This window comes from Sceloporus undulatus, chromosome 9 (assembly GCF_019175285.1).
Source record: "Sceloporus undulatus isolate JIND9_A2432 ecotype Alabama chromosome 9, SceUnd_v1.1, whole genome shotgun sequence".
Lineage (NCBI taxonomy): Eukaryota > Metazoa > Chordata > Lepidosauria > Squamata > Phrynosomatidae > Sceloporus > Sceloporus undulatus.
The window spans coordinates 4,559,934-4,574,631 of record NC_056530.1 but is presented as its reverse complement, the minus strand read 5'-3'; the positions used below and the strand labels follow the sequence as shown (position 1 = coordinate 4,574,631).

At 45.3% G+C, this 14,698-nt stretch overlaps 2 protein-coding genes across 8 annotated transcripts in view; one reads left to right on the top strand and one right to left on the bottom strand.

Moving 5' to 3' along the window:
• The window catches only part of FGR (FGR proto-oncogene, Src family tyrosine kinase), a 665,433-nt gene that overhangs the window by 166,610 nt on the left and 484,125 nt on the right, over positions 1 to 14,698 (top strand). The window lies entirely within an intron of this gene.
• The window catches only part of PHACTR4 (phosphatase and actin regulator 4), a 148,520-nt gene that overhangs the window by 68,699 nt on the left and 65,123 nt on the right, over positions 1 to 14,698 (bottom strand). The window lies entirely within an intron of this gene.

The window sequence follows — 14,698 nt, the reverse complement described above, 5'->3', positions numbered from 1 at the left end:
GAAAGATGACAGTTATGGAGTGAGGAGCCTCTTTCTTCAGGCTAGCCCTGATGGAGCTGGGCCAGCCTATTCTCTCCCTCACAGGCCGAAAGATGACAGTTATGGAGTGAGGAGCCTCTTTCTTCAGGCTAGCCCTGATGGAGCTGGGCCAGCCTATTCTCTCCTTCTCAGGCCGAAAGATGACAGTTAAGGAGGGGGGATATTTAAACATTTCATAAGGAAACAACATTGCTTAAATTAGAACAGTTTTATTTAAATAAATTTAATAATTAACACATGTAAATTTTACACATAATGTCTCACACACAGCCACGCTCATATAAGCCAATGGTCACAGGTATGTACCCACTCAGTTATACTCTTTCATTCTTTCTTTCACTTACACAATCCTCATCTTCCTCTTCTCTTCTAGGACAGAAAAAGTTTGGGAAGCAGAAGAGGAGGGGGGATGAGAGTCTCTAAGGCTTGTGCCCCACTTGAGCAACTCTCCACCGGCCCCGGGTCCTACCCTACAGAACCACTGCTGTAGTGAAAACAGTGTGGTGTAGGACTCCGGAGACAAGGGTTCAAATTCCCCCACTCATCCATGAAAACCCACTGGGAAACCTTGAGCCACACTCTCTCTGCTGCAGAAGAAGGCAAAGGAAAACACCCTCTGAACAAATTTTGCCAAGAAAACCCTGTGCTAAGACTGCCTTAGGGTCATCGTAAATCAGAAAGGACTTTAAGGCATACAACGATGACTATCCTGTAGTACTCAAAAGGAATGGTTAAACAACAGTAAAACACAAAGGGATGTGAGTGATGACTTCCATGCCTTGAGGATTTCTATCATCTGTTTCTGATGGCACATACAGAATTAAGGAGATGCATTTTCCAAATTAATCAATACAGAGTATAAAGACAGAATTTTATGTGGCTTTTCACATCATGCTTCTGTTGTGGAAATTAATTGCAATAAGCCAGTACTTCTCAAATAGTGGGGCGCGCCCCCCAAAGGGGGTGCGAGGCTCTGTAAAGGGGGGCTCGTTTGACCAATTTTATAGACAAATGATACTATTTACAGTCACGCGGGGGGTGCGAAATGTTTTCTTCTTCCTAGGGGGGGCATGACAGAAAATAATTGAGAAGCACTGCAATAAGCAATATGTGCCACAATATCCAAATGAGATCTATTAAATCTATTTATCTATCATGCTCTAGGTCAGTGGTCCCCAAACTTTTTTGAACTACCACCCCCTTTCCTCTTGCGTGACAACCCAAATTTTTTCTGTTTGAAAATATTCCCACCATAGGTGGAAAAAGGTACTCCTTTCCCTTTCACACTTCCAACATAAATTTTGTCCTTTTCCATAGATTCTACATAATTTTTCAGGAGAGAGGTGCCATCTATACATGATCTTTACAAAGTTTTCCTTAATGTCCTGACTAACTGTATATTTCATTCTTTTCCCCCATGATATTTCCCATTGTCTTAATTCCAATGTTTTTTTTACAATCCTTTGCCCATTTTATCATATTTTCTTTTACTAAATCTGCTTCCATTTGAAATTCCAACAATGCCTTATATAATCTGGATAATACAGCAGGTTTTTCTTGTAACTTTGTTGGTTTCTCCACCATTTTCATTGTCCCTTTATCCATTTTGTATCAAGCTTGTAATTGATGATATAAAAACCAGTCACACTTGTGACCTTCCGTTCTAATCTGTTCCGAAGATTTCATTACAAATTCTTTTCCCTTTTTTATTAATACATCTTTATAAGTCAACCAATTTTCTTTCTTTTGGACATCAGTGTTAAACAATGCTTCATGGGGGGGGAATAACCAGAGAGGGGTAAATGGGTTAATCCATCTTTTATACTTTTCCCAAGTTTTAATAAAAGCTCTTATAAAATTATTTTTAAAGGTAGCGTTAACTTTGACTTTTCCATAAAACATGTAGGCATGATATCCAAATCTTAAGTCATGACCCTCCAGTTTTAATAATTCCTTTTCTCTTAATCTAATCCAGGCGCTAAGCCATTCTAAAGTACAAGCTTCATAATATATTCTTACATTAGGAACTGCCAGCCCTCCTCTATTCGTTGTATCTTGCATATAATTTTGTTTTATTCTTGGTTTTTTTCCCATCCCATATATATTCTGAGATCTGTTTTTGCCACTCTGCAAGGAGTTTATGATTCTTAATCACAGGGGTGGTGCGAAATAAAAATAATATTCTTGGAATTAAGTTCATCTTTACAGCCGAAATTCTCCCCAATAGAGATAATTTCAAATTTTTCCATTCTTTCATCTCCTCCTTTATCGCTTCCCACTTTTTTACATAGTTATTCCAAATTAAGTCTGCATTTTTCTTTGTTATTATTATACCTAGATATCTTGCTTTTTTCATCACATTGAAACCCGTCATATATTTTATTTGTATTTCTTCTCTTCTCATATTCTTCGTAATCACATTTGTTTTATCTAGATTTATTTTTTGACCCGATATCTTTTCAAATTCTTTAATGTGGTCTAGTAATACTGAAATACAAGAAATAGGGTCTTCTATTGTGACAGTTATGGAGGGAGGAGCCTCTATCTGCAGGCTAGCCCTGGTGGAGCTGGGCCATGTGTGTGTGTGTGTGTGTGTGTGTGTGTTGCTGGCTGCCTATTTCCCTTTCCCTTTCATTTCTGATTCCAGCAGCAAGACACTTTGCAAAAGGCATTTGCAAGAGGCTTTTTTCCTATACGAATGTTACACGTTGCTCTTTCCATTTTGGCAAATTGATACAGAATGCTTTTGCTACTGTCTATAAGGAATTCAGGGGTAGCTGAGTAAAAGCAAGGGATGCATGGCATTTCTGGCATTCCAAGGTGAGGTATATTATTATTATTATTATTATTATTATTATTATTTGCTTAGTGGGTTTGAAAAATGATAATTAAAGAGCTAATTAATGGCTAGCATCTGCCATGGTCCAGGCATCAGAGGGAGGGCAGATCTGCTGCACTTTGCCCCTTCCCCACTGCCATTCCTGTCTTCTTTTGTGTCTTGTCTCTTTAGATTGTAAGCCTGAGGGCAGGGAAATGTCTAATTAACAATTTATAAGCTGCTCTGATAGCCTTGGCTGAAGAGCGGGGTATAAGTAAATAAATATTATTAAATATTATTAACATTTACTTAGTCCTTACGCACTACCATACAGATGAGTTGTGTGTACCTCCTGTTGGGATCTTAAGCTTACAAGACTTGAACACAACTGTGCTAATCATATAAGTAGAAGAGATCTTTTGGACAGCTACTGTATGTCCCAGTGTTTTAAGGTTTTTATTAATTATGCTGCACGTATTGCGTCTGTGGAGTCACATCCGGCAGAGCTGTTCAGGGTGGTCAGGGAGCTAACTCAGCTTTCTCCCGCCCTGAACCCTATTTTAGAACCAACTAAGGCCTGCTGTGACGACTTTAACAACTTCTTCGCAGATAAAATCTCTCGGATAAGGGCTGATCTCGACGCTGGCATTTCTTCAGAGACAACAGGTGTCCAGAGCTTCCGTGGACTCCATTAAACTGCATCATTTTGAGTTTGTACATACCGATGAAGTGGACAAACTTCTTGGAAGTGTTAGGAAGACGACGTGCTCTCTTGACCCCTGTCCTTTTTGGCTGACCACCCAGGGTGGTGATGCAGTAACATCTTTATTGTGTTGTATAATTAATGCATCATTCAGGGAAGGAAAATTTCCATCTAGTTTGAAATTAGCAACAGTCAGACCGTTGCTCAAAAAACCCTCCCTGGACCCCCTGTTAAGAAACAACTATAGGCCGGTCTCACTATTGCCATTTTTAGGTAAGGTGATCGAGAGAGCAGTTGCCTTCCAACTCCAAGCTGTCTTGGATGACACCGATTATCTGGACCCATTTCAAACCGGCTTCAGAGCGGGTTACGGAGTTGAGACGGACATGGTCGCCTTAGTCGATGATCTCCGTCTGGGCATCGACAGGGGAAGTGTGACCTTGTTGGTGCTATTGGACATCTCAGCGGCTTTCGATACCATTGACCACGGTATCCTTCTGGAACGCCTGAGGGAGCTGGGTATCGGGGGCACTGCGCTCCAGTGGTTCCGATCCTATCTCTCGGGCAGATTCCAGATAGTGCAGCTGGGGGACACTTGCTCCTCTAAGAGGGAACTGACATCTGGTGTCCCTCAGGGAGCTATTTTGTCCCCCACTTTGTTTAACATTTACATGAAACCACTGGGAGAGGTCACCTGGAGACACGGGGCGCGGTGTTATCAATATGCTGATGACACCCAAATATGTTTCTCTGTGTTCTCGACTGATGCAGTGACTAAGGATGGCATCTCTCCTCTGAATGCCTGCCTGGAGTCGGTAATGGGCTGGATGAGGGAAAACAAACTCAGTTTGAATCCAGAGAAAACGGAAGTACTGGTGATAGGTTCCCCAGGCCCGGGGAAGGAAATCTGTCCACCTGTCCTGAATGGGGTCACACTTCCCCTGAAGGACGAAGCTTGCAGTTTAGGAGTACTTCTGGACTCGTCCCTGCAATTGACATCTCAAGTGGATGCGATGGTCAGAAGTGCTTGCTATCAACTCCGGTTGATACGCCAACTGCGACCCTATCTGGGCCAAAGGGACCTTGAAACGGTGGTATGTGCTCTGGTAACCTCTCGCTTGGATTTCTGTAATGCGCTCTACATGGGGCAACCCTTGTACCAAGCCCGGAAGCTTCAGTTAGTACAAAATATGGCGGCCAGATTGGTCACCGGTGCTTCCAGGTTTGACCATATAACACCTATTCTGAAAGATCTGCACTGGCTGCCTATTTGCTTCCGAGCGCAATACAAGGTGTTGGTTATTACCTATAAAGCCCTACATGGCTTGGGCCCAAGTTACTTGAGGGACTGCATCTCCTCATATTATCTGCCCCGCACACTCAGAACAACTGGGAAGAACTTGCTGGAAATTCCACCTTCTAAATATGTTATTACTTCCCAGATGGCCTTCTCAGTAGCGGCCCCACAAATCTGGAATAGTCTTCCCGAAGAGCTCCGTCTTATCACCCCCCTGGAAACATTTAAAAAGAGGCTTAAAACCTTCCTCTTCTGTCAAGCCTTTCCCCCTGGAAAATGAAGTCGTGTACTCTGATCCCATTGACTCTCTACCTCACTCTATTGATTGATTGAATGATTGTTTTTAGATTTGTATATTGTATTTAGTGCTCTTGGTTTTATCTATTTTATGATGTGTTTTGTAATTGGTTTTAAACTCTATGTAAACCGCTTTGATCTTTCGGAAAAGTGGTATATTAATAATAATAATAATAATAATAATAATAATAATAATAATAATAATAATAATAATAATTTAACACATGTTCTTTAAATGGGGCCTGGAAATGCTCTCCACAAATCTTCTGTACCAGCTATAATTTTAAAACAGACCTAATTGCAGAGCTAAGTGGAATGCATTGAAATAGTGCACAAAACCATAGACGATCTCCCCATCTAGGGGTGTAGCTGACAAACTAAGCAACCCTGGTTAAAAGCACTCCTGGCCACTCACATCATCTGCGGCTCCACTGACAATGCTGAGGCTAGGAGAACCCCCATCTTATTCTTTTGAACATTCACAATCAAAATATGGGACTTCACATTTTGCTGGTACGTGGAGCAGACCTAACAGACATGGCACTTCTCCTGGCCCAACAAGACATAGCTGTGAATGGGCCAAAGAAAAAGCCAAATATCCAAATTGCACTAGGAATGACAGAGGACCTGTTAGAGAAAATCAATGAAATATTGAGCAGCCTCCCACCACTTCAGAAGTGGAGGGCAGAATTTCCACTACCACGTAAAAATAAGTTTGCTGCTTAACATAACAAGGTTCAAATTCAAGACAGGCAAATTTATTTCGGGAAGAGCACTAAGGTTGAATGTGGTCAATACAAATCAATAGAAAATCAGCAGTTTTCTATGAAGGGAAATTCAATTTTCACATCCCCTTCTTGTTGTTACCTGTCCTTGATTTGACCTCGACTCATGGCAAACTTGGGGATGAGACATCTCCAAGACCCCCTGTCTTACACTGATCTGCTCAGCAAGTCTTTCTCTCATTTTACTGCCTTCTACTTTTCCTATCGTCATTGCCATTTGCAATTATTAATGGCTTCTCATGATGTGGCCAAAGTACGACAACCTCATTTTAGTCAACCTGGCATCCAGGGAGAGCTTGGACTTAATCTGTTGTAGAATCCATTTGTTTGTTTTCTTGGCCATCCATGGTATTCTTAGTACTCTTCTCCATCAACACATGTCAAATTAGTTAATTTTCTTTTTATTGTTTTTCTTCACTGTCCAACTCTCACGTCTGTACATGGGGATGGGGAATATAAAGGCTTGAACAATCTCAGTTTGGTATTTAAAGTTATACCATATTATCACTTTAGGATCCTGTCTAGGTTCTTCATAGGTGCCCTTCCCGCTCTCTGTTGTGATCAATATTTGGTCCAAGATATGAGAATTCCTTGACTATTTCAATTTCCTCATTATCTGGGATGAACTTTTATAGATCCTCTGTGGTCATTATTTTTATTGTCTTAAGGTTCAGCATTAATCCTACCTTGGCACTTCCGTCCTTGACCTTCTTCAGCAATTGCTCCACGTGTTTGATGGTTTCTGCTCACTACAGCACAATGTTACTAAGAGTAACCTGGGCTATGGAGAAATCACTGAGCCTTCATAGAGTCATAGTGTTGAAAGAGACCACCAAGGTCCATCCAGTCCAACTCCCTGTCATGTAGGAAGATAAAATCAGGGCTGGCCTGAAGAAGGAGGCTCCTCTCTCCCTGTCATCTTTCGGCCTCTGAGGGAGAGAGAAGGCTGGCCCAGTTCCATCAGCGGCTGGCCTGAAGAAGGAGGCTCCTCCCTCCCTAACTGTCATCTTTCGGCCTCTGAGGGAGAGAGAAGGCTGGCCCAGTTCCATCAGGGGCTAGCCTGAAGAAGGAGGCTCCTCCCTCCCTGTCATCTTTCGGCCTCTGAGGGAGAGAGAAGCTGGCCCAGTCAATCAGGGGCTGGCCTGAAGAAGAAGAGCCCTCCCTCCGGTCATCTGCTCTGCCTTGGTCCAGCCTCAGAGGGAGAGAAGAATGCTGGACCTGATTCCCTCCCCCCCCCCCCTCACCATTCCCTTCTCCTTTTGTGTCGTGTCTTTTAGATTGTAAGCCTGTGGCAGGGAACTGTCTGTTATCCATCCCTTGATTGGTAAACCGCTCAGATTCCCAGTGATTGGGCGGTATATAAATAAACCTATTATTATTATTATTAATTATTATTATTAGTTATTATTATTATTATTATTATTATTATTATTAAAGCACCCTCAACAATGGCATCCAGCCTCTGTTTGAAAACCTCCAAAAAAGGAGACTCCACTACATTCTGAAGCAGCATATTCCACTGTCAAACACCTCTTACACCCATTACTCTCAGGAAGTTCTTTCTAATTTGTAAGTAGAATCTCTTTTCCTGTCATTTGAATCTATTGTGCTGTGTCCTAATATCTAGAGTAGCAGAAAATAAGCTTGCTCCATCCTCAACAGGACACCCTTTTAAATATTTATCATCTGACTTCTTAACCTTTTCTTCCCCAAGCTAAACATACCCAGCTCCCTAAGCTGCTCCTCATAGGATCATTTTTAAAAAAATTTATTAATACATTATAAAACAAAACATGACAACAAACAATACACCAAAGCAACAATAGATACAGGCAATAATCGAGGTAAAAATATCTTCAGAGATCCTGAAAGACATCTTTCCATAAAAATTTAGCTAAAATTGGGGGATGTCTAGAGACTAAATCTTGCTGGATAAACCTGGAAATTGTCCCCAATGGCGGTGCACATTCACGCATGCCGCCATTGGGGACAAATGTCCCTCTCCTCCCCTCCTCTTTCCTTCCTTCCCTCCCTCATTCCTTCCCTACTTACATTTTCCTCGCCACCACCGTGGAACCTCCTCTTCGCTGCCGCCGCCTTGGCCTCCTTGCCGCCACGGCTGGGGGAAAGGCCAGGTGGGGGTTTTGGAGGCCAAGAAGCCTCCAGCCCGCCACCTGGCCCTTACGCGGAGATGGCGGTGGCGATGGCGAGGAGGCGGAGGAGCAGCGCCAGAGGTCTCTTCGCCATCTTGGCCTGCACGCCTCTGCTGAGGCCACCGCAGAAGGGCCGTGTGGTGGCCTGGAGGCCTCTTGACCTCCAATAGCTCCACCCGGCCCTTCTGCGGTGGCAGCAGGGACGTGCAGGCCGAGGTGGCAAGGCCGCCTCTGGCGCTGCTCCTCTGCCTCCTTTCCGCCGCCGCCACCTCCACGGAAAGACCGGGTGGCGGCCTGGAGGCCTCTAGGCCTCCAGGAGCAGCACCCAGCCTTTCTGCGGAGGTGGCGGTAGCAGAGAGGAGGTGGAGGAACAGCGCTAGAGGCCTACTCAGCCTCCTCTCTGCCGTTGCTGCTGGCACTTTTGCACAAGGGCCGAGTGGCAGGCTGGAGGCCTCTTGACCTCCAACACCTCATTCGGTCCTTCTGTGGTGGAGGTGGCTGCGAGGAGGCCTCTGACGCTGCTACTGTGCTGTACCAGCCTCCTCGCCACCACGGACAGGGGAAAGGCCGGGTGCTGCAAGAGAAGCAGGCAAGACACAACAGGCCTCTGCCTGCCAAGAAGAAAAGCCCTCCTCCCGACCACCATCTTGAGGGGAGAGAAGCAGGCAAGAAACAACAGGCCTCTGCCTGCCAAGAAGAAGAGCCCTCCTCCCGACCACCATCTTGAGGGGAGAGAAGCAGAGTCATGATGTGTTCTGTATTGTTAATCTGATATTGGAAACCGCTTTGATCGTCCACGGAAAAGCAGTATACAAATAAAGCTTATTATTATTATTAGTAGTAGTAGTAGTAGGAGTAGTGGAGAGGAGGTGGAGGAGCAGCGCCAGAGGCCTCCTCGGCCTCCTCTCTGCCGTCGCTGCCATCGCGTCCGTGCAAGGGCTGGTTGGGGCTATTCGAGGCCAAGAAGCCTCCAACCCGCCACCTGGCCCTCGTGTGGAGGTGGTGGAAAGGAGGCCTCTGGTGCTGCTCCTCGACCTCCTCTCAGCTGCCACTGCCGCCGCCATGGAAGGGCCAGGTGGGGCTATTTGAGGCCAAGAGGCTTCCAGGCCAGCACCCAGCCCTTCCACGGTGGCGGCAGTGGAGGCGTGCAGGCTGAGGCGGCGAGGAGTCCCCTGGCGCTGCTCCTCCGCCTCCTCTCTGCCACCTCCGCGGAAGGGCTGGGTGGCGGGCTGCTTGGCCTCCAAAACCCCCACCTGCCTTTCCCTTGGCTGTGGTGGCAGCGAAGAGGTGATTCCGTGGCGGCAGCGAGGAAAAGGTAAGTAGGAAAGGAACGTGGGAGGGAGGGAGGGAGGTCAATCCAGAGTGTAAGCCTCTCGCTTTATTGTTATTATCTACCCTTTTCTCCATTAACCACAAGTCCTAGAGTCTAGTCCACCATCCTGCAATATTCAACTTTGCAGTTTTCCAGTTCCTGGCTATCTCAAGCCTGGCAACAGCCAGAAGCATACTAATAAGTTCTTTATGCTGCAGGGCTTTATTTTCATTCATAAAAATGGAAAACAGGAGCAGGAGAAGGGATAAATGTATATTTTGTTTAGTGATCTTGGAGATCAGTTGTAAAATTTCTGTCCAGTACTCATGCACTAGGGGACAATCCAGCCACATATGTACAAAGGTTCCCCTACCTTCACAACCCCTCCAACATTTTAAATTAGCATTGGTAGACATACGGGCCAATTTGACTGGGGTGAGGTACCATTGATGGACCAACTTGATAGTATTCTCTTTAATGGCAATGGTCCTACTGGTAGTTTTAAATGGTAAATGAGTCCATATATTTTCCCAGGTCTTACTATCAATTGAAAGGGAAAGTTCTGCTTCCCATCCTGCCTTATGTAGCATTGGGTTCCCAAATGTTTCTTCTAGCAGACAATGATATATGCATGCTATTTGGCCTTTAGAATATATAGCCGGAGAGATGCAGATGTTTTTTAAAAAGTAAGTGGGCAAGGATATTCCTGTATCTGAAGCAGTTTCTTTAAGAATAATTGTATCTGTATTATTTGATACCAGTTCTGATAACCAGGGCCTACAGTACCAATTAGTTGCTCCATTGTGATAGTTGTCTCATTGTGGAACAGGTCCCCAACTGTATACAGGCCATAAACCTCCCATTCTTGAAATTGTGTGTATTTTTCTGGGCTCTGGAAAAGAGGGTGAATAAGAAAAGGCCTTAAAGGTGAAGGGTAGGAAGCCAAGAGATGTCTCCATTTCTTCCACAAAACCAAGTCAGTGAGCAAAAAAGGGTTATTACAAATTTTAGTGAATTTATATGTAGATTCAGAAAAAAACTGATAAAAGGTAGCAGGGGGTGCAGTGTTAACTTCAATGTCTACCCAACTGGTCAGACTATTTCTGCTAATCAACTGGATGATCTGACTTAGCTGAGAAGCTTCAAAGTAAAGATCAAGTTTCGGAAGTGACAACCCTCCATATCCACTTTTAGAATGCTTGACCGATTTTGAGAAGCGTGGGCGTTTCCCATTAAAAACTAGGTAGTCCACTAATTTGTTCCAGCATTTAAAATATGAGTTTGGTGATCTCAAGGGAATCGTTTGAAAAAGAAACAATAGTTTTGGCAGAATGAAAGATTTAACTAAAGCAACATTGCCCAAAAGGGAGAAATGAAGTGATATCCAATGAGCCAGTTTTGATTTAATTCACTTAGTGATTGGATTATAATTGTGAGGGATAAGTTGACAGAGATCTCTTGTGATGATGACCAGATGAACTACACCCAAGGGTATTAAAAGAACTGGCAAAAGTAATATCGGAGTCATTGGCAATAATCTTTGAAAACTCCTAGAGAGCAGGAGAAGTTCCAGCAGAACGGAGGAGGGCAAATGTTGTCCCCATCTTCAAAAAGGAGAAAAAAGAGGATCCAAACAATTATCATCCAGTTAGCCTGACAGGAAAGATTCTAGAGCAGATCATTAAACAGGGAATCTGTGAACATCTAGAAAGCAATGCCATAATCACAAAAAGCCAACATGGGTTTCAGAGAAAAAGGTCATGCCAGACAAATCTGATCTCTTTCTTTGATAACACTACTAGCTTGGTAGATGAAGGGAATGCTGTGGATATAGTATATCTTGATTTCAGTAAGGCCTTTGACAAAGTTCCCCATGACATTCTTGCAAACAAGCTTGTAAAATGTGGGCTAGACAAGGCAACTGTTACATGGATTTGTAATTGGTTGACTGGCCGAACCCAAAGGGTGCTCAACAATGGCACCTTTTCATCCTAGAGAGAAGTGACCAGTGGGGTCCCACAGGGCTCTGTCCTAGGGTCAGTGCTATTCAACATCTTCATCAATGACTTGGATGACAGAATTGGGGGCATACTCATCAAATTTGCAGATGACAACAAATTAGGAGGAGTAGCTAATACTCCAGAGGACAGGATTAAGATTCAAATTGACCTGAATAGACTAGAAAACTGGGCCAAAGCTAACAAAATGAAATTCAACATGGAGAAGGACAGGTTGAGTGGTCATCTGCGAATTCACACAAATGGGTTATTTCTGCACATGCGCAGCAAACTTGGAAACTTCCAGAATCTCTGGGCAGAAAGTCATGTAACTTTCTGCAGCCTCTTTGCAACTTTTTGGCGGTAGCCCCGCCCATCCTGTATACAAGGCCCCTGGTGGCTTGCTCCTCTTCAGTTCCGAATGAGCCGCAAACAGCGCGGCAACAAGCGTTGTCAAATGAGCAGACACTGAGGGGATGGATGGGTGGGTTTGTGTGAATTCGCAGATGACCATTCACAGAAACACAGTTACAGGTGAGCAACCTGTCCTTCTTCTTCATGGTCTCTGCGAATCACACAAATGGGTTAGACTAGCAAGCTTAAGTCATTGGAGGAGGGAGTGTCCAAAAAATGAATTTTATTTGTACATAACACAACACAATGCAATCAGTGTGCAATATTGAATGACACCATGAACATTTCAATGTAACCCAGATAATAATACTGCCCTCCCAAAGGCTGCATCCCGTCTAGCCCTGGCATCCAGCCTGTAGTGGCTGACAAATGTTAAGGGCTGGGACCATATAGCTGCCCTGCAAATTTCCTCCAAAGGGATCCCCATTAGAAAGGCAGAGGATGCCGCTACCGTCCTAGTTGTATGAGCCCGAACCCGTTTGGGACAGGGTCTCCCTGAGAGCTCATAACAGAGGTGAATGACATTCATTATCCATTTAGAAAACCTTTGAGGGGAAACCGGTAAGCCTTTTTTCGAGTCAGAATAACAGACAAAAAGTCTGTTGGTGGATCTTGAACCAGATGTCCTGTCTAAATAGAAGGCTAAAGCCCTTCTGACATCTAAGGCATGAATCCGACGTTCCTCCTCAGAAGTTGGGTTCGGGGCAAGGGTAGGCAACACAATGTCCTGGTTGGTATGAAAGGCTGACACTACTTTAGGAAGGAAAGAAATGTCTGTCCTGAGAACCACCTTGTCCTTATGGAATCTAAGGTAGGGCTGGTCAACCCTCAATTCACATAGCTCACCAGCCCGGCGAGCGGACGTGATGGCCACCAAAAATGCTGTCTTCCAAGTTACTAATCTTAAGTCGGCAGTGGCCATGGGTCCAAAGGGTTTGTGCGCCAGTTTGGACAGAACTAGGTCCAGGCTCCATGCTGGGGCCGGCATGGAGGAAGGGGGGTGTAAATTATTTAAGCCTTTTAGGAACCGCTTAACAAACGGATCTCTAAACAGAGACGTTTTATCCTCACAAACATAATGGGGCGAAATGGCAGCAAGGTATCCCCTGATGGAGCTGAGGGAAAGGCCCAAGTCTGACAAAGACATTAAAAACTCCAATATATTGGCAAGAGATACCTGAGACAATAAAATGTTCTTGCTGTTGAGAAATGCAACAAATTTGTCCCATTTATAGCGGTAGGCCCTCTGGGTGGACGGTTTCTGAGCCGCTCGGAGAACCTTGCAGACACCAGGAGGGAAAGAGGCTAACGCCGAATCCTCCATGCCACCAGCAGCAGCGATTGCATATTGGGATGGAGAACCCAGCCACCGTACGTAGAGAAGGTCCGGCCTGTAGTCCAGACGGAGGTAATCATCCCGTGCACACTGAAGGAGAGAGGCAAACCACGGTTGCCTGGGCCACCATGGGGTGATCAGGATTGCGTCCGTGGAGTCTGTCTACATCTTCGCTAGTACCCTGGTGATCAGTGGGAACGGGGAAACGCATAAAGGAGGTCGTTTGTCCATTGAAACTGGAAGGCGTTGCCGAGGGAGCCTGTTCCACGAATCCGTGAGCAAAACCTGTCCAGTTGGGCATTGTTGGGGGAGGCAAACAGGTCCATTGACGGGAGGCCCCAACGGTGGAAGAGGAGAGAGGCTACTTCTGGGTGAAGTCTCCATTCGTGACATGTCATCCGGGATCTGCTGAGCTGATCCACGAGGTCGTTTTGCTGTGCTGTATGCACCAATTCCAGATCCGAAGTGTGATGTTTAGCAGTGTCCTTGACCTTGTACCTCCTTGTTTGTTGAGGTAATACATGGTTGTGGTATTGTCCGTTAAGAGGAGCACCACCTTGCCGGAGAGAAGAGTCTGAAAGGCCCTCAGAGCTTTCTCCACCGCCAACATTTCCAATGAATTGATGTGTAGGCTTGACTCCGTGTGAGTCCATTTGTCCTTCACGGTGAGGCCCAATGTGTGGGCTCCCCACCCTTGTAGAGATGCATCTGTTGTCAGAATTATCTCTGGTTGAGGCGGAGTAAAGGGCATGCCGGAACAGACGTTGTCTGGTTGGAGCTACCATCTTAGGGAGGTTTGGACCTTCCTTGGGATGGTGAGAATCTTGTCCGGATGGTCCTTCACCGGATCGAAGGTGGACAGGAACCAAGACTGTACGGGTCTGAGACGCAGTCTTGCCCACAGTGTAACAAAGGTTGTGGAGGCTAAATGTCCCATTGCTACCTGTACCACACGGGCCGGTAGGTGTCTGTACTGGAGGCAAGCTCGTATGGCGAGCGACAGGGTTTGAAATCTGGACCGTGGGAGGTAGGCTCTGGCTGACTCTGAGTCCAGTAGTGTGCCTATAAAATCGATCTGTCTGGATGGAGTCAAATGTGATTTTTCGCAGTTGACGCGAAGCCCCAATGATGCCAGTAGGTCTTGGGCAAAGTCCATTTGGTGCTGGAGGGACTCTCTCAACAGTGCGGTAAACAGCCAGTCGTCCAGGTATGGGAAGACTACGATTCCCTGCTGACGGAGATAAGCGACGACAGGAGCCATGCACTTTGTAAAGACCCTCGGCGCTGAAGACAGACCGAATGGAAGGACCTTGTACTGAAAGAAATCCGGTCCGACGGTGAAGGCGAGGAATCTGCGATGATCACTTCGTATTGCGATGTGAAAATAGGCGTCCTTCAGGTCCAGTGTGGCAAACCAGGCGTCCTTCTGCAAGAGCGGCAGACTAGAAGCAAGAGTTACCAACCTGAAGCGTCTGTAAACTATGAAGGAGTTTAAGGCACGCAAGTCCAAAATAGGCCTAAGGCCTTCAGGCTTTTTAGGGACAATA